General features: G+C 41.2%; 1 protein-coding gene across 1 annotated transcript in view; it reads right to left on the bottom strand.

Moving 5' to 3' along the window:
- The window catches only part of tmem121ab (transmembrane protein 121Ab), a 38031-nt gene extending 20777 nt beyond the window's left edge, over positions 1-17254 (bottom strand). The window contains exon 1 of the mRNA XM_044169867.1: positions 16869-17254. The gene's annotated coding sequence lies outside the window, so the exon portion shown is untranslated. The remainder of the gene's footprint in view (positions 1-16868) is intronic.
- Positions 17255-21616: the final 4362 nt, after the last annotated feature.

The following is a 21616-nucleotide window of genomic DNA, read 5'->3' as shown; positions in this document are numbered from 1 at the left end:
AATGTTGTGGCCATCCATTTTTATAAAGGCAAAAGCAGCAGTGAAACTTCTCAATACAAAAATGAATTGACTTGTTGTACATATTCATGTTTATTTGTTTGAAGCAATAGTTCAAAGATGTTTAAAACTGCCTTGCTTTCCGAGAGTGAGATGAGAAGACTGATGCCAAACTCATGTCTTTAAGTTAAATAGAGCTGGAGCTTGGATGTGGTTAGCTTAGCTTAGCATAAAGACTGCAGGCAGGGGGAAACAGCTAGCCTGGCTCTTTCCAAAGTTCAAAAATTAAGCCTATCAACACATCTAAAGCTCATTAATTAAGATGAACAAACATGTAAAAACAACAATGTGTGACTTTCAACCTTCTCATATCACTGTTGAAAAGAAAGCAAAGAAGTGTGTATGCCACAACGATGTATTACTTCAAATGTTAGACAGTGCTGGTCATTTGTATAGAATGGTTGCTTGTGTCAGTAAAACTAGTACTTTTGATGTGATTACATTTTGTGGTGCCTTCATCAATTTAATTATTTACAATGAAGCAGCTATTTATCAATAGTGTGTGATGTCATGTACCTCCCCACCAATACGAAATGTGTGGGAATTCATTAATATAATACTTAAAGTACAGTACATGATGGGCTTCTCTGCACTCTGTCATTCATACCAGTGCAACTTTTAAAGAAATATCTGAATATAAGCATCACTACAGATTTGTCCTTGGTTTTATTCCATTGGCCATCAGATGTTGACTTCCATTACACTATAACTGAAATGCATTCATGCTCATTTTCTGCAGTTGGTTCAGATTACATTCTCAGTCCAAATAAACCACATTGCAGTTCACCTCAAAGAGGATCGAGACTTTAGGTCCTGTACATAAAAATGAGATAATAGTTACTGAAATAATCACATCGTAGAAGTATGTGAACAGAAAACATGGGAAGTGAGAAGTTGAGGTTAAGTAAAGGAGACTGAAACAAAAAGATAGACGTGTGGCGATGAAGCTTAAGTGTGGGATAAAAAGGAAGATTAGGCCAGAGGTGAAGAGGGCTGGAACATGTCCAGAGAGAGAGTGAAAGAGAGAGGAGAGAGAAGGAGGAATCCTCTCCCTCACCTCATCTCAATGTCTCTCCATGCCGGTTCTGTCTGGGCACCTCTTCAAAATCAATTTAAGAAATTACCATTCAGCCAGAGTTCCGTCATTAGGATTTTATAATTTCATCTTCCTCCTCCAGTGCCTTTATCCCAGAGCCCCTCAGTTCATCTCTGTAGCACAACCCCGGTGAATAATTAACCGCGGCCGTGAGCAGAAAGACGATGAGCGACACAAGCGTTCTATCATTCACACACAGCCGCACACCTTCAGCGGCGGCGGTGGCATGCTTTTAAGTCTCTTCCTCTGCTTCTATCTCTCTACGGTTTTACTTAAATCTGACATACCATGTCTCTCGCTCGCACACAAACATGCCTCACACAAGTTCCCACACGTGCAAATATGTCTCACACATGCACAGACGCTCAAACACACCCACACACTCACATCCATCTTATCATTTACACACACACACTTGTTTACTGTCTGTCTCCTCTGCCCTTTTTCTATTCCCTCAAGGCATTTTAGCTGAGGAAGCAGAGGTAGGTGGGGCTCGGGGCGTAGGTAGGGTGAGGATATAAGAGCAGCACCTCACCCTCTAAGACCCCTATGTGGCACAGCAAGTTGACAAGCCTCTTCGTCGATACGAGTAGAGGCGCGGGGGAGGCAGAGCCCTCATCTGCCCTCTCTTGCATGCAGTGTAGAGCTCCAGAAGCCAGGGTGGGGTGGATGAGAAAAAGATGGTGGAGCTTTTGGAGGTGGGTACTGGTTAGTGGTACACATGGTGCGGGTCTTAGCCGGGGCTTAGCCTTAAAACCAGATGTGGGCGAACATACTCTCGACAATCAATAAGAAGGCTCAATCAGATCCTTTGCAGTCCAGCCATTTCCAGACCTCTGAGGCCAACTGACTCTTTGTGGAGCAAAGGCATTTATTCCGGTGCCATTTGGCTAATGGGCCTGGGGTGTGTAATATCTGCAGCAAACAGCAGCTATTATTCGTTATATTCTGCTAACACAGGTCCAGAATTTCCTAGAAATGTGTGCTAATGTTTTGCCAAATAATACAGTACGTCTAAATCGGCAGACTCATGCAATGGCACGCAGTCAGGGCCTGAGAGGTATTTTTAATAGATTTAGTTCTGCAAAGTGAATACATTTATTTTATTTGCCTTTCTCCCATTAACTGTATACGTATTATTGTTTTTCTCCTTGTTGCAAGCTTGTTGTTATTTAACTCAGACTGCTCTTTAAGTTATCCTTTTAATTTGTTTCTGTGCTTGTTTTATAATTGGTTCAAGTGAGGGCAGGATATTCATTGTCACAAACTTAATTTTTTCCCCCCTTCTTTTTATAGCGCGTTTTTTTATAGTCTTAGCTGTGCAAGCAGCTATACACTCTGGGGATGGCAATGTTGGTTGTTTGGTCTGTATAGACATTCATGTTCCTTAGAGGATGAATCTTACTGAATTTGATTATCCCCTGACTTTACCTCTAGCTCCACCATGAGGTTGACATTTGTGGATTTTATTGAAATATCTCAATCACTATCAGATGGATTGTAGCGAAATTTTGCATCAGTCCCCAGAGGATGAATCTCTCTGACTTTGGTGAGCCCCTGAATTTTTATTTTACTCCATTGGCAGGGCAAAATTTCACTTATCCAGTGAAATACCGTATCTCTACATCTGCAGTACGGATTGGCGCAATTTTTTGTACAGTCATTCATGGTAACCAGAGAATAGATCCTAATGACTTTGGTGATTCCCTGAATGGACTTTTTCTGGCGGTTTATGAGGTTTACATTTGTGGTTCAGAGGGAAATGTTGGATGGATTAGCGTGCAATTTGGTGCAGACATTCATGGTTTTTGTGAACTGTGGTGATCTCTCAACTTTTCATCTAGCGCCATCATCAGTACAAAATTTCAATGTGTCCAATACTTTGGTTTATATATCTAACAGTCCTTACAATGAGCATCACAGCCTCACCGAGCTGCTAGTGTGGCTGTAGACTCTTAAAAATGCAAAATGTTTTACACTTGTAGTTGAAAGTACTTAATGTTTTTAAAGGAAACAAACAAGAAATTGCCCTATCTATACAATGACAGAAAAACAGAAGCTGCTCTGGCTGGCTCCACAACCTCTGGAAAGCCTGCTAAGGGTAACTGATTGGTTACTGTCTCTGTCTGGAATCAGACCATTGCAGAGAAGGGAGACGGTGCCAAAAGAATAACGTTCCAAAGGATGTAATCTGGGCACAAATCAGTCAGGAGCTGCTGGCAGATGTGCATTCAAATCACAAATCTCAGTTCTGATAGCAAGCTAGAGGAAACCAAAGTAATAAAAAGTTTAAGTGTGGAATATTGCTATCCAGTTGGCTTGGTTTCTGTGAGTTGTTTACTAATGGGCAACGCCTGCAAGGAATGAACCAAGTTGCAGACAGAGCTGAGAAAATTGCCTTAAATATATATTTGTCTGGATATTTAGCAGCTATCCTTTTCTGCATGAAAACAGGATAAGCCTCAGTTATGTTGTTGGCATGTGGAGATGTGTGTGTGTGTGTGTGTGTGTGTCTGGGTTTAGGGTGGTGATGTCAGTCTGATTGAATACCCTGCTCTCATATCATGTACAGTGTACTTAAACAACACTAGTTACAGTAAAGTTAGGCCTGTAGGACAAGTGTAGAAACTGTTGGACACATTGGTTTTGACTGGTGCAAACTAGGTGGAATTTACGGATTGGAAGGGACACACCATCATTCTTAATAATGCACATTCCCCAAAGTGTTGACTAATTGGAACCATTAAAATCTTGACACCGGTGGTTAATTTGTTTCCTTGTGTTTTATAGCGATCATTTGTCCCATCGGAAAGCTCTGATGAAACATGAGGTGATTACGCCAGTAACTGAGTCTGATGGAGTTGGAGCGTGTTGAGCGAGGCATGGGCCAAAATCTCACACTTCCCAAAACCCCTAATGTCATCAGTCACTGACATTTTTGTCACGTGGAAATACTGGGCCCGGATCGTCATTGTCGTGACGAACACGACCTTTGTGAACACTCTGAGATCAAAATGGGAGAATAGTCAGCTTGACCTTTCTGTGAAATCCTTGTGGAGAACACAGTGAAATATCTTAATTAGAAAGAGATGGAGTTGCTAAGAACACACATTGATCAGGCAGAAACCACAGATGTGGAGACAGGGCTGGAGGGAGGGAGGGGAACATAATGTAAGGCTGTTGTCGGACAATAATCATGAATCACGTAAGTCTGCTCTGGAATGAAGAATGGGGTGGCTATCTGTGAAAACTAGTTTTTAATATTAATACAGAAGACTCCAAGGCCACAGCATGGGAAAACTCGCCTTCTACACAACAGAATTTCATTTCAGTCAATTAATTCTTGTTTATGTTCAATATAAACTTCAAACCCCAAATTTCACACAAAATATGCACTAAGTGACCACTTTATTAAGTAAACTTGTAAAATCTAATGCAATCCAATGCAGGATCCGTAAATTGTACATTTACAAAGATAATCAGTTTTGATTGATGCTGTCAGAGAGGTATTTAACTGTATGTTTATTATTGAGGTTGTAGTTTGCAATGTGTTGATCTAGACTGCTTTATATTGAGAGGTGTATCTAATGTTTGGCCCACCTCATTTCCTCATTTCTTTCTTTCCCCCGATCAATGACAGTCATAACAGAAATATTAGTCATTTAATTCATATTGTCAACACTGATATACAATTTCTTAAATTGCATAATACTTGAACAGCATTTTAATTAATTCCCCAGAGGTTTGCACAATTTAACTACACAAACTGAAATATGCATGCACTTTAACGTACATTAGGGCTACAACTGATGACTACTTAAAGAGACAGTTATTAGGAAATATATGTATTTTTGATTTTGGGGTGAAGCATCCTTTTAAAGCCTAAACTGACGTCTTCGTATTGCTTGATTTATCAAGTCCAACAGTCCAAAAGCTAAAAATGTTCAGTTTATTATCAAATAAGACACAGAAAAGCAGCAAATCCAAACTGAGAAGCTGTAACCAGGGAATGTTTGACATTTTGCCTAAACGATTAATTGATAATTGAAATAGTTGCCAATTTTTATTCTGTTGACTGACTAATTGATTAATCTCAAAGTGCTTTTTTTTTAAATAAAATTTTCTTCAATCAATCTTGACTCACAAAGCACAAACAACAGGGACAGGCACAATGTCTGTGGATACTGCTGTTTTTTCCCAGTAAGTAGCAATGATGAATTGTGTTGTGTGGGCTACAGTTGACATTAGTAAAATCCTATTTGCTGCATGTTTTTAAAAAAATAATTTTTAGTATTCCTACAAGTTTCTAGTTTGTTTATTTTAAGGTGTTCTTACTCTTATCCATCATAATTAGTTCATTTTCTTTTCTACCTGCACTTTATTCCTGTATTTTTACTTACTGTGTGGGCCCTGTGGGAATTGTTAGTGTTATGCTCTGCCCATTGAGCTTCAGTGTACAGACCCAGTGCAGTCAAGAGTGCAGAAATGTCGCTTGTAGCTTGTCACAGCTATTGACAGAGACCTTGTAAAACTTACTGAGTCCAGTGAAGCAAGGCACCAGTCAACCTCCGATTCACCTCCTTGACTCCTGTTGACCAGCTCTGATGTAAACAGAATGGCAGCAGAGCACTTGTTTGACCAATACAATATGCTGTCTGTCTGCTGCTATGATGCAACTCGGCCCCTCGTCCAATTTCCAGCCTGCACATTGGATTTCCATCAACTTGCATCACTGAGTGACTGCTGTGATTGGGAATGTGAGCATTTCATTATTTTTACACTTCAATTATTGGTGAAAGATTAAGAGCTATATGAGATACAAGAGATATTATTTGGCCTGACAGCATTCAGGGGGGAAAAAACTACTGGAGGACCCATATGTTACTGGTTTCATCACACAACTCCAAAGAGTTTTTGTGGTAAAAAAAAATAAAAATAAATTTCTACAAAGTTTTGCGAACAGACGGACAGGGAACTTACTGATATTGATCTGCTGAGGCTAAGAATAATGTTCAAAGACGTCAGGCTTCAGGGAGTAGGCTGGTCGGGTTTCATTAAGTGTAAACATGTTCAAGAAAGAAATAGCCTGAAATGAGAGAAATCTAGAGAATGGGAGATGAAGGAAAGATAGAAAGCCAATGAGAAAAGAAAGAGAGAACAATTCATGTGTTTTTTTTTTTTTTTAATTCCTCGAGCCATCTCTTTTACTCTGTAGCCAGCTCAGGATAGATGAGCGTGTTTGCTGGATGATGGAGCTTTTCAGCCCTGGTGGTGGCTGCAGTCCCTGTCTCTGGCTCTGACATGAAACTATGGGCAGCAGCCTCGGGCCCACACTGCCAGAGCACTGTGTGGACAAGGATGAAGCACCCACCACCGCTTTAGCTCCAGTTCCAGTAACAACACCCACATAAATGGACTATATGGGCTTTTAATAAGTGTTTGAACAAACAGGCACTTACATCTGCTTTTGTTTGATGTGTTTGAAGGGCATAGTAGTGTTTGTTTGGCAGAGTGGGCTTCCACCTGCCGAAATGCATGGCTGGGATGATAATAGCATTTGACTTCGATTGAGGCCTTTGTGACGGGCAAGGCGTGAATTGTTTCATCTTTGTTTATCAATGTTTTTCCCATGGTTTTCGGCTAATTGCAGAGCAGAGTGGCTTGCAGAATGCCTATTAGTGCCGTGCTGAGTTGAGAGACAGGCCAGTGGGGAAAAAAAACCTGCTCATCACTGAAAACAAGAAAAACCCACAAGCTTTTGTATGTAGAATAATTCTCCACTACTTTCTCCTAAACGTGCATAAGTATGCTTGTGTGTTGTGTGTATCCACATACACACAGAGGCATAAAGACAACAGGCAAAGATAAGAAGGACAAGCCTTTTGTATTTGAGCCCACACACAGAAAACGAAGCAGTACACGTGAGAGTACATCACTGCTGGGTGAGTGTGTGTCCGTGCATTATCTTCTGCCTGTTGGTGCTGGTGTTTAAGTGCTGCTGAGAAAGAAAGAAAGAATGGAGAGAGGGAGGAGGGGTAGAAAGGGAGGTGAGGTGAGGAGAGATGAGATAGAGGAAAGGAGTAACAGAAGAGGGGGGAGAAGGAGGAGAGAGGAGCCCTGTATCTCCAGAGTCCCCCTCCACAGCCCAGGGGCAGTGACACAGCAGCAGCTGCTTCTGCCTTTCAGAGCCACAGTCACAGTCATCCGAAGCAACGTTTATCCCCCCAGCAACAACTACCAGCAGCCGCTGTGGACTAATCAGTCCACCAGTCCTAGCTTCAGCCTGGCCGAGGGAGTCTGACTTTTCTCCCTCGTCAGGCTCGATCGGTAACAATGCTGATATACACAACAGTTACTGCGCTCTCTGGGCTGAAACGTACAACACACAGGCAATAATGTCCTACAGACGGGTCAGATGGCCCCATATAACAGGGTTAATTCCCTGCCATGGTGGCCACCCTCCTGCACCTCACAAAGCCATTGAATTTAGGGAGGGCTGGCAAAGGCCGGCAAGTGACAAACGAGAGGGGAATACAGAGAGCAATACAAGAGAGTATGAGACATGGTCTGTTGGCTCACTGCACTCTGTGCGTGCATGTGTGTGTATGTTTGTGCGGTAATTAAATCATGAGAGCCTCTGTTTGGAGCGCTGCACATGGAACCTAGACTAGCTTGGGTGCTGACTCCGTGGGCCTGACTTAATTACAAGCAAACACACACACACTGTAATTACACACAACCACACCTGCACAGCACCGCCAGCTCTGACAAAGGTTGTCCAAACAGTATTTTCTACAGGAACAGTTGCAACTTGCTCTAATAAGCATGTTTAGAGGACGGTCCAATGCCGTTCCCTTATAATCTTCTGCATGCATTCAGCTTGGACAGTGCTTTAGCTGATATAACCTTCGCTCTGGCTGTTTTTGTCCATTAGAAAATAGATAAACAGTACAGCAGGATACTGTCAGCACAATATGTTGTGCTGTGTTATTATATTATTATGATAATATTTTTGTGTCCTCCAGCTGGGTGAAATTTGTCACATATGTGCACATGTAGACTATACAGACAGACATATGGTGTAACATATCACCATGCATGTGTGCACGTGCGTGCACACACACACACACACACACACACACACACACACACACACACACACACACACACACACACACACAGCTTCACAGATTCCCCTTTGAGGACATCTCAAACTCACACTTTACACAAACACACCCAGGCCCTTGATGTATACTTTGCATTAAACTGTGTCTGGCTGATTTTCAGATCAGCTTGTTTTCCAGATGCTCTCCATTCATCTTGCTTCTTAACCAGCATGCCAGTGCACAGGCGGGGCCACCAGAAGGCCAAGTCTTCTTGTCACCCAGGGATCCTGATATGAACCTAGCTCTCACTAAAAGAAAAAATGGAAAATGTCATAACTCACTATGAAACATACTATGAAATTTTGATGACCCCATTTTTTGAGATGTGAGATAAAAATGTCCAGAATATCTTTAATGCTCTTTGTGATAGTTTCTATCAGTAACTGGAACTCTACTGGAGGAAAGAACACCATTCTTCAAAGTACAGTATATTTGCTGTTTTAATAATAATAGTGGAGAGCACTGTCTAACATGTTGCTTCAAAATCTCCCATAAATGTTCAATTGGGTTGAGATCTGGTGACTGTAAAAGCCATAGCATATCATCGCTGCCCAGTGAAAACCATTTAAGTTAGTCAATTAATGTGGAATACATGATCAATTAATAAAGAATATGTACAGCATAAATGTTTGGTGCCTAAGCTCTAAACTTGTGGCTCCCCACAAAGCTCAGCACAGCAGGGAGCGGGGAGAATGCAGTCTTTGATGTTACAGGTGGATGTTCTGTCACGAAGGGGCTTTTGAAATACTATATGAACTGAAGTAGTGGCAGCAACAGTAGCAGCAAGTGACAGCATATAGCTTTCAGGTGAGCGGTGTGGCAGCAGGCATGGCAGCAAAGAGTGAGCAGAGCACTGACAGCTTAAGTACACTTGGTTGAAAGGGTGCACTGGATATATGTTGCAGTGAGAGGAGTATGCCATGTGAGTGTAGCGACAGACTTGAGTTGGCTGCCATAAAGAGCTCACAGGTTTTGCTTCATGTATCTCCAATTTTGATGTTTGTTTTTTTTTTCAATTTTCAGACGAACTGAAGGATTAAGTGTTCCTTTATGGGTTGAGAAAATTTTCCTGCTTCCTAATTTAAATAAACCATTTCAAAACCTATTGGATTATCTCAAAACAAGTCTGTTTTTTTAGCTAAAGAAAAGGTGATGACATGATTCACATACTTTCCATACTCATCAAGCCATTCAGTGACACCCTTGTGCCCTGTATGTGCATTGGTTATGTTTCTCTGTGTTCCCTTTAATTTGCTACCCATCTAGCTTTCACTATTGGACTAACAGAACTCCAGAGCCAAAGAAGTGGAAAATATCATAACACTTTTCACTCTAAAATGCTCTGTTGATTTCCCTTGCCTTTAGTGTTAAATTAAAAGTTATTTACTGCACAAAGTGATTCATGTTGATAATGATTCAGAGTTGACACCTCCCTGTCACTGGTAGGGTGCTTCCTACCCACTCACAAATGCACAAACACACACTGTTAAGCACAAGCACAAAACCTCACAACAACACTCACACACATATCCAAACACAAACCAATACAAGCTAACACATACTCTCACAAACACATGCTCAAGAAGATTCCTACACACATGCACACATCCTGTATTCTCACAATCAGGAAGAAATAGACTCATACAGAGAGCACAGAAATGTATTACACACACACACCCACACACACAAATACACACACCTACCATCTGGACAGGTGCACGTACTTGCAGTAATGATACGAGAGGATGGAAATGAGAAGCGAACACATGAAAACAGGAGCCAAACATGCGATACGGTTTATTTCCTGTCTAATAGTATTAAGTACCAGAAGCAGGAGCACTACTGTGACACGCTCGTTATACATGAAAGCATGTACGTGCACATGTGAATTCACAGCAAAACACACATGCTGCTAGATTTATGTGGATGCTGACAGTCCAGGCATTTAAGCCGGTAAGGTTACGCTTGTTGTAAGCAGTTTCCTGTAAGAGCTTCAGTAAAATGTGAAAATGTAAATGGAGCATAAACAGACATACACACTTTCTGTCCCTGCCTCCCGTCAAGATGAAGCCATTGAGAACGCTGCATGAAAATGGGTTTACATTCCTACTTAAAATCGTTATAAAGGAAACAGTCTCTGTGGGATAATATGACATATTAATGTTTATGGACACTTAAATCCTCTATAGCCTCCAGCTACAGTACATTACCTTCCCCTGTTCATTTTTGTATGTGATTCAGCTTTGGCCAAAGCTGCTACCATTACACCTCATAGCACATATACGCAGCCGCAGAGCAACAAAATATTGCATGAATTAGATATGAGGTTGACATAGAGATGTAACCGATCGGTTTGCTGTTTGCCTTCACACTGAATTGCCCACTTTACACTGAGCTGAGCAAACAAAAAAGTAGAGGGATAGAATAATCAACACGTCCACATACCTAAATGAGAAAAACACGATTTGTCAGTAGCCTCCTAAGCGACTTCCCATTTGACCATTATAAACTCTACAATTAAAGAGTAACACTTGAAAAAGAGGAAAAAAAGCTTTGCACACTGCATGTACTTATGTGCTGGAACGGCAAAATCAACACATAATCAGAAAAACCTTATCCATAAGTGTTTGTGGTAGAAACCGTACACTCAACATCTAAAAATATGATCAAGAATCATTTGTTAACATTGAAAAGAGCAACGCATTTACCTTAGCGCTTCATCAGGCTTGTGGAAAAAGTTACATTTATTGGATATTTTATAGGCTGGTTCCAGTATTTTTTGGACTCAGTATATTAAAATATGACTGTAGAATACTTGGATCTTACAGGTGCAAAATCAGTTAACTCCATAAATAAAATATGAAAAATACAAATAATTAAAACATTTTACAGGATTTATCTTTTGTCCCTGGGGTGTGGGGACTTCCTGGCCAATCCTGGCTATAGCTCTATGGCCATATTTAAAAAAAATACTTGGTTATGGTTAGATTGTGGTCATGGTTAAAACAAACCAACATTGACTGTTGGTAGGAGATGAGATGTGAACTGCAATCTACGGCTGACACTTGACCCGACATCATCCCAAGAGAGGACAATCACTCTTAGCATGGCCACAAGAAGTTGCTTGTCAGGAAAACATGCACATAGGTCATTTTAAGCATTTGAACAAATGGCCAATGGCGTCATTTTTCAGGTGATGACAGTCTCACATCAATGATAGGTTCAGAGCTAATGCAGGAAGTAGTGTGCCCTTCATGTAGCAAAGTGGAAAACAAGGCATGTGACCTGCAATTAACGTTCACCCTTATATTAATCCTAACCACAACCTTTCTCTAAAATTAACCAAGTGTTTAACCATATCATAGTTACAATGCGCAGATTTTGTAGAAAGTAGGAATAGATAGATATGTATACATACAGTACATGCATACATACATACCGTAAATGCATGCATGTTTTGGTTCAGTGTTTAGAACAGTGAGCTGCAGACATCAGGTGTGCATCTGGAAAAGACAAGACTCCTCTCTTCTCCACAGGCCAGGCCACTCCACTTGAGCTGATTGATTTCCCATCAGTTCTGTATCCCTGATAACTGCATGCCTGGAGGGCTGCAATGGCTCCAATATTTCACCACTATATACCCGCACAGCCACGCTCTGTTTAAAGCATGGTTTTCATTGTGTGGAAGTGTGTATATAGGTGGCTGTAACTATGTAGGTGTATGTGGGGAATGAGTGTGCATATGATTGTGTGTGTGGAATAGCACTAGCAGCTAGCTATATGGTGACATTTGTGGTAATGACATGCCAAACATTTCTGCATGTATACAGGACGGGAAGAAGCTCTGAATTATGCTCCTGCTACAAGACTTTTTTTTTTTTTTTTTTCTTGTCAACAATACTCCACTGAAGCAAATTAGCTGAGCTAGTGACAAGAAAATACCAACAGTCAAAACAGTGATAAGGAAAAATCTTAAAACACCATGCAGATGGTGCAGAATGATACCATAAAACCTACCTTTCTCACTCAAAACTTGTGGTGGTTGGTCAAAATCCAAATCAGCATATTTGTTTTCTCCTCTAGCAACACTCTCAGATTTGAAGTCTTTGATTTATAAACGTCCACTGTAGCTAAGGTAACTCTGCTTTATGAGATACTGAGCAGATTGCCAAATTGCCCTCCAACAGAGAAATTGCCATTTAGGGTGGCAGTTATTTTTTAAGAAGGTGGATCTAATAACATCATTTCTTAACGTGTTAAAGTGCAATACCGACAGATACACTTCTTATCTTCCATTCAGGACAATTTGCTTCTCTATTGGAATAACAGCAGTAACTGAGCTCTAGCTGTGACCCTTACCTAGTTACCTTTCCAATTTGTTGCCAAAACCATTATGCCTTTTTGCTGTGCATAATACTATCTCTGAGGATGCTGCAGACGAAACATTTCAAACAGCTGGATAATTTAAGGGCCTTTATTCTAGGATGTGAAACACTCTAGCTGTTTTCTCTCAGATAAAACTGCAGACATGTTTTTACTGCTGCCTTCATAGATATAAAAGGTTTTATCTTAGAGTTATTTTAGCTAGGCTTGAAGAAAAGCTTGATTAACACCTACAAAGCCAATGAATTTTCTAGCTCCTCAGGGAAAGCCAACACACCGTTAACTGAATAAGTTGGATGTGTGAGCACTACTTTCTTGCCTGATTTTTAAAACCTCTGGTTTGTGCAGAAGTGTGCCAAGGAGGAGGAGTAGTTTAACAAGTATCTAAAATTTTGTAAATATAATGCTACTCTCATCTTAAAAAGAGTGAATCTGTTCTTTGACCAATCATGGATATTTACTGCTAGGTTTTACACTGTTAAGAATGCAAAGTTTTGGCTTTACTTTTGTGTTTCTGGATGCATATACTTTGTTTGTGTGTGTGTGTGTGTATTTGCATGTGTAGTGATTAGAGAGAGAGGCAAGCAAGCAAAGCGGTGCCAGTTTTTTTCCCCAACTGCTGTGCTTACATTAGCATAGATCATGCAGCAATCCATAATACATGGCTCTTTAACAAGGTTGGTATTTTTGATCCATAATTAAAGGGTATATTTTCAAAGAGTTAAACATGTGATGGCTGCAGGCTGCTTTCCTCTTTGCCACTCCCAGGCCACGTTATTGTACAGTATGTTAGCTATTGATTCACCGTGCCATTTAGCTATTGATTGGAGTGGATGCCATTATGTCAGTGAGATTATAGCCCTCCGAAGCACAGTGATTCTGAAGTGGAAAACCAGTGGCTGAGAACCGATGAGATGAGCTGAGTGCTTACTGCATCAGATGCAACAGCAGCTGTGTTTCAGCTAATGACAGAGCGAAGCTCAGCACAGCACAGAACCATACAGCTTAGCGTAGCATGGCACAACCTTGCCCAGAGTAGAGCCTAGCACAGCACAGACAGAGCACTCTCATTTCTCTATGTTCCATCTGTGCCAAAGGGAGCTATAGAAACACACAGGGGAGTGAAAAATCACAATGATTATTCCAGACACACAGGTTTTTTATTGGTGTGGCTCATTGCGGCCTAATATTCTCTGTGACAGCCATTGCCTCCCAGATTGTCTTCGGTTGATCATTCAAATTGACCACAATTCACTATGCAGCAGGGTGAGAGGGAGGGGTTTTCAGGATGATTGGAAGGGGGTTGTGGCGTGAGGAGGGTGAGTGGGTGTTCACTGCCTCGGCCTGCTCTATGGCTTTCACACAAGCCCGTCATGTAGTTGTAGCAGTATTGAATTTAATTGCGTTTGTAGCAGGGCCTGAATTTTAAGAGACCCATAAATGGAATTCCAGGCATGCAGTAACATGATCCACTGTGCAATGAGCACGTAAAATCCACACTCATGAAAAGCAACTCAATCTGCAATCTGTGTAATGCAAAAATCTAAAACAGAACCCATCAACCTGCTGTGTCCTGGATGCCAATGAGGGCTCGAAACTGCTGACCCTAAGGTTGTGTCCTGTGCCATGTTATTCAGTGAGTCACAGTTGGAGACCAGCTAAGAAGTAACCCTCTGGGTGGCAAATGACTCTTAAAGTGGCCTTGCTTTTATGGTACGAGAAATGCCTCCAGATAAATGCCCTGAATGCAGTGTCTTACATGCCCTCCAACCCTGGGAGTTACATTTCTAACTAGACAAAGGCAGTTTAGAGAGAGGTAACGGACAATTGTGTGGCCTGCCCTCAGTAGGCCACTATTCAAATTCAAATTCATAGTCTGTTTATTGGATAATAAATTGAGCATGAAAGATTAATTTACATTTAGTTAATCATCCCCATGATATAGAGCAGCAATTTCTATACAGTAGCGCCCAGAGCTTAATAACCCAGAGGCAAAACTGGCATATCAAAATGTGCTTTCTTTCTTTTAAGGACACTGGAGTGGAGCCCTGTGGCAACATCTCAGCCATGATTCACACGTCTTGCTTCCTCCAACTAAATTCTTGTCACTCACAGTCTGAGTCGACATATCACACACACTTAACGCGGAGCCAAGTTATCACACATTCACTGTAATCAAAATCCTAATGAACATCATTAAAATCAAGGCTTTAAAAACCGAGGCTTACTTCACTGTGGGTTTACACAGTCAGGGTGTGTGTGTGTGTGTGTTTGAGAGTGTTATGGGCTATCAGAAACTGTTAGAGTGCTGCAGGCAAAAATCATGGGGGTCACCTCTTATTCAAAGCAGGCCTGACATGGGCATTTTTCTTCCTCTGCATTTTCAGAATTAATTTCTTCGTACAAAAGTAGCAGACAGTTCAAGTGATGCATGGAGGGAGTGAGAAAACGGAAGCTGGGTGGCCACATCAATTTCAAGCACCAGTCTGGTAACCAAAAGGTCACATGTTTAATCCCAGCAACAGCTAATGTGCAGCTTGGATTACAAGGATGGAAAATAAATAAATTCTTGAATGGAATGTGATTAACCAACACTTGAAACATTAGGGTTATAATATAACTATGGCTCCAACCAATGATTACTTTCATTGTCGTTTAATATGCTGATTACTTTCTTAATGAATCGATAAAGTGTTTGGTCGGGGGGTCAACTAAAACATTTGGGACTTAGACAATGAATCGATAAAGCAAAATAGTTGCCTTTTAACTAACAATGAATCAATCTTGGTTGATTATTTAGCCTCTGGGGCCAACGGCCAATGTTTTGGGGTGTCCAGAGTAGCTAGCGGATATCCGGATAACGGATTTCCGTGCCAAGACTTCCTCTTCAGTGCACCGGTCATTGTTTACAGTCTGATTAGAAATCTCGGAACCGGGTATCATCTGATGTCGACGATTTGAATGCAGATACATTTTTTAAAAAGCTGTCGTCAGACGATAGCCGATGGGTTCCGAGATTGCATTTCGGCCAATGCGTTCTGTCTCTTTTGCTCTCCAAACAGACTGTTTACCTGCATGCAGCCAAAGCCCGCTCAAACGTGATTGGTCAATACTACTCTGACAAAATCAATCATGAATCATTTGAGCAAATATCTTGTCAAATACCTATAGATGTTTGTCAAACCCATACTCCAATACATTATAAGCATTATAATGGATAAACCTGCAAGATCAATTTTTGGACTTGCTTGGTGCCACAGGTGCCTCAAAAAAACCATAAAGGGTCCATGCAGCAGCCATGTTTCCCGTTGAAGTGCCATTGAGCAAAAAAGCTGAACCCACAGACTGCACATTCAGTAAATCACGCTGGATTAATAGCAAAGAATGTTATGTAATGTAAATGTATAGGTTAAAAGGGAGGAGCGCCTGTCTCGTGATCATTAGCCGATACTCAGTCTGAAACATCGGTGTGGCGAGAAAGCGGGGGTGTTATATATTTTTAGTGACTGCTAGCTGCTGGCTGCGTGTGTGTTTGTTGGGTGGTGGTGGTGGGGGCCTCAGAACATGGATGGGCTGATTTACCGCGCAGACCGGAGGCACGAGCCGCTGCTGCCTGGGCACGCGCTGACTCTTCAAAATAAACAGCTGCCTTAAATATAACTGACGGAGAGCGAACGGGTGCTCGCTTTACACCGAAGAGCAAAGCACTAATGAGGATGATAATAATAATAATAATGATAATAATAATGTTTAGAGATTACTTCAGCCTCCTTTGCCACATCACACCGCAGGAATTCACGATTAGTAGGCTGCAAAGCGTCAAACTATACTGGTTTAACATCGAGAAGAGCGGCGGGAAGAGTCACAAACTACACCGGTAGAAAGTGGCAGCATTGATGGAATTTTTCCTTTAAACTCACAGGTTATAGAAACTCGGCTGAACTTGCCTAAAAAACTCAAATTTATTCACCCCAACATAGACTATTCACATTTGTAATGGATTCTGTATCTACCCTGTCTCTCTCCGGAGCAGCGTTGAGACAAGTACAAGCACGTTCAACATATTGTGGTGATACTCAGTGATTTTTTTTTTTTCTTGTAGCCTGCTGCTTCCGACTAACATGAAAACACAAGTAAAAAGCTGCTGTTCAACTCTGCTGGCTCACCTCCAGTGGACGGTTAGTCTCTGTCCGCGGTGCTGAAATGCTTAGTCGCTGTCCAGGGTGCTAAAATGCTTTGTCTCTGTCCAGGGTGCTGAATATCATTGCAGGCTCCGGAGAGGCTTTGTAAATCCGCTTCGAGGAGGCATTGAAAACGCCGGTCCAACAACTGCTGCCGGCTTTAAGTTACGTTAAAGAAAATCCCATTCCCAGCCGCGTGTCCAACACAACACAGACAGCGCGAGAGATAGAGCGACTATGGCTCAAACATGCATTTAAAATTGTGATGTCAAATATAAACGGTGAATCTTAAGAGTGTAGCCTGCTGGCTGTGTGGAGCCGTTTTGGCAAGTGCAACTGCTGAGGCTTCTTCCCTAGTTGCTTCTTCCTCCGGATAGGCTCAACCACCTCTCTCTCTCTCTCTCTCTCTCTCTCTCTCTCTCTCTCTCTCTCTCTCCTTTCCTATTCTCCTAGCTCTATCAATCACTATTCAATTCAAATATGTTGGAGTGACAAGAGGGAAACCAATAGCCTCCAGTATCCTATAAGCTACAAAACACATGAGCAAATGACTGCCAATAAGTAAACAGAAATCATTTAGCATTAGCTTCATTGGCAGTGATGTGATAAAGAAACATTAAATTTGACATAACTCAATGAGACTGTGCCAAAAAACGATGTCCCTGCTGCACATAAGCTATAAGATGAACACAGAGGTACATTTAGTCTCTTTCTCTCTCACACACTCACTCACACACACACACACACACACACACACACACACACACACACACACACACACAAACACTGGGGGAAGTGAATTTAATTTATGGTCAATTTACTTATGTAGAGAGAGCAGCCATCTGTTTCGGAGACCTCCTGCCCCATCATTTTGTGCGTGTTTGTCTTTTGTTTTTAACTGAGCAACAGTTTTCCACATACTATTCTGTGGTAAATGACAGGCAACAACACTGGTGGAAGGATTAGTCATGAAAGAAAATAATAAGAACATAAGAAAATAAGTAATGTGATAAGTAATTTGGGAAGGTTGCCATCTATGTAAGTATCACAGCAGTACTGGGTTGGCTATATTATAAGAATGGGAAATGTCAAAGGAGATCACAATACCATAATGAGGAATCAAAAAATATACACTGTTAACTTAAGACTCTAAGAATATTATCTATATTACATGACGCCATAGCACATTAATATGCCACCATGCAAGAGAAGGTCATTAGATCAAAACTGAGTGGCTGTCCTATAGCAATTTTACAGAAATAGAAGCAAATGTAAACAAGACAAAGTGTCTACAGCCACGTTAGCAGCTCTGTGAGGCTGTACTCAGGCACGGCTGTGTTTGAGCTAACATCAGCATGCTAACATGACAATTTTAACAGGCTGATGTTTAGCAGCTATAATGTTTACCATGTTCACCATCTTAATTTAGCATGTTAGCATGTTAACATTAGCTAATAAGGGCGACACTTTGGTTTATACTCCCCTAGCATTTATAAGCAATATATAAACATTTCATAAATGGTAAAATAACACTAATATACTGTAGTTATACACAGATAGAACTGTTTATTAATGTATTTCTTAACTATAACTCGTGTGGGCACCAATAAGGGGAGGCTAGAGTATAATCAGATAGATTGGACAAAGTTAAATTCTGACCGGATGATGGCACTAGATGTAAAATCAGAGGATAACCAAAGTCAATAACATTCATCTTCTGGGGACTATGGTTTACTGTATACAGTTTTGTGCCAGTCCATCCAGTGGTTGTTTCACTGGATGAGTGAAAAACTGACCTGGTGGTGGCGCTAGATAAAAAGTCAGAAAAATCATCAAAGTCATTAAGATCCTTCCTCTGGGAACCATGGGTATTAATACCAAATTTAATGGCAATCCATCCAATCCATCTAGAAGATAAGGAGGGATTTCACTCAAAACCACAAATGTTAACCTCATGGTGGTGCTAGAAGAAAACTGTGGGGATCACCAAAGTCATTAGGATTCATCCTCTGGGGACCAGGAATGTCTGTACAAAAGTTCATGGCAATCCATTTCATAGTTGTTGAGATATTTCATTCTGGACCAAAGTGGTAGACTGACCGACCGATCGACCGTCCGACTGACTTTGCCATCCATGGAGCCATGCTGCTAGGGTGGCTAAAAATATTAAGCATAATGAATGACCTAAACCCACTATTGAATAGCAGAAACAAAGCATGAGACAGGTAAAATATCATCTATATTACATGCTACCATAAGACAGTATAATGGAATCATATAAGATAAAGTCATAATTTCACAGTGGATGGACGCATTATAAATGGCAATCTTATACCAATATTATAAGCATAGAAGATGAAACTAAAAAGGATAAGGTCATTAACTCACTATCAATTAACACATACATAGTATAAGTCAGTATAGGAGTATTACATATTACATGATGACATTGAAGATGAATAAAATGAACATTCAAGCACACTGTAAAGTCATGGTTAAAGTACCACAGTACATAGGCTTGCTATGTCCCTGTAATGTTATAATAGGAATACTGTAGTGTTTTTTCATCAGGGATTTGGCTGCCCCCTTCCCCGTAGAAGAGAGGCGTCTGCTCTGTCTCATTAGCTTTCAAAACCACATCTATATAGAGTGACTGTGCACAGCTACTTCAAATCAAGTAGGCACAGAAAAACCCTCCTGCACTCAATCGTCATTTCAAAGTTATTCAGAACCCACACATACCAGCATCACATTAAAAGTAATTTTCAATGATTAGGGTTTTCATAAGCCAATCAGTGCCGATTAGACTCGGGGATAGAGAGAGATGTGAGGTGACTGTCTGAGTGAGCTTTGATGTGGGAGATCAGAAGGTCATTCCTTGGTCTGAGTCAAAGTGAATGTAGGATGAGAAGTGTTAAATATTGAGGAATCCCCCCTCCTCCCCTGTTAGATCTCAGCTTCACTGTTATGTAACGATTTTTCTCATGTTTTTGGGGTGTGGGAAAGATTGTCCTCTGACTGCCAAGGAGGGGAAGTTGACTGTGTGATGCATGCTTTCATCACACAGGGGTGAGGCACTACAGTCCACTATAGCTACCTGTGTGACTCCAGCAGAATTTAAAGTGCCTGAGAAAACCATTTGATACAAATTATGTATGTTCTTTACTGAGCATTCAATAAAAGAAAGCAGCAGTTGTATCGCAGTACAAATTTTACTTTAAAAACCCATCTTCATATTCACACAACTCCAACAACTTCTTGTATGCAAATCAATTTACAATATCACGTGGTGGAAGATCCTATTAGGGAACTTATCTCTGGATTCCACATTAGTCTCAATTAGGCAGCATGGACTAATGCAGAGTTATTATGGCCATATACAGCTGCGATCAAAATTATTCAACCCCCACTGCAAATCAGGTTTAGACTTTCAGCTGTTTGCAATGAACAAATCAAACAAAAGCAAGTGAAATAGCACAACAACAAATGATTCAAGTGGTTTCCCTAAATCCGACTGAAAATGCAACTTGTAATGACTTCTCCAGTCTCAAAATTATTCAACTCCTTCATGGCAAGCATCTTTAATACTCAGTAGAGCACCCTATTGCTGTTATGATCTGCTACAAACGAGATGCGTAGCCAGACACCAGCTTCTGGCAGCGTTCCTGAAGAATCTTAGCCCATTCCACATGAGCAATGGCCTCCAGTTCAGTAATATTCTTGGGTTTGCGTGCTGCAAACGCCTTCTTCAAATCCCACCAGAGATTTTCTATGGGGTTCAAGTCAAGTGACTGTGATGTAGAATCTTCCAGGACTTCTTCTGCAACCAAGCCTTGGTGGAATTTGATGTATGCTTGGGATCATTGTCCTGTTGGAAGGTCCAATGATGCCCGAGCTTCCTCACAGACTTCCAAACAGACATTTTCTCCTAAGATTTCCTGATACTTCAATGAATCCATCTTGCCTACAACACACGCTGCAGGTTTCCAGTGCCAGAGGATGCAAAGCAGCCCCAGAGCATCACCAAGCCACCACCATGCTTAACTGTGGGCAGAGTGTTCTTTTCAGCGTATGATTCATTCTTCTTCCTCCTGACATACCGCTGATCCATCGTGCCAAAAAGTTCCAGTTTTGTTTAATCGCTCCACAGAACAGAATCCCAAAACCTCTGTGGCTTATTTATATGATTTTGAGCATATTGGAGCCAACTTTTCTTGTGCTTTTGGGTCAGTAGTGGTGTACGTCTTGGAGTTCTGGCATGGAAACCGTCTGCGTTCAGTACATGCCCTACTGTGCTGACTGAAACCTCAGGTCTTTTGCAGTCACTTGAGGATTTTCACAATCTACCTTCTCAGACATCTGGTTGCAGCCGTTGATAGCTTCCTTTTGCTGCACCGTCCCGGTAGTATAACCACTGTTCCTTTAACTTTGAACTTGCAAACTATGCTTCCAACAATGTCTCTAGGAACATTCAGTGCCTTCGCCACCTTTTTATATCCTGTTCCTTGTTTGTGAAGGGCGATGATCTCTTCTCTTACCTTTTTGAACCATTCTTTTGACTTTGCTATCTTTCTAACATGCAGTCAAATGTGACACTCAACAAACCCCTAGACAGTTCAGGTATTTAATGCGTTCCAGCTCAAGCACACCTGGTGCAACTAATGAAGCCCTTGATTAGTTCCATCAGGTGTGCTTGAGACAACACCTGTTTTGCATATTTGTGCTGTTATGAG

This window comes from Siniperca chuatsi, linkage group LG16 (genome assembly GCF_020085105.1).
Source record: "Siniperca chuatsi isolate FFG_IHB_CAS linkage group LG16, ASM2008510v1, whole genome shotgun sequence".
Taxonomy (NCBI): Eukaryota; Metazoa; Chordata; class Actinopteri; order Centrarchiformes; family Sinipercidae; genus Siniperca; species Siniperca chuatsi.
Note: the sequence above shows the minus strand (reverse complement) of the source record. Positions and strands in the feature narration are given on the sequence as shown.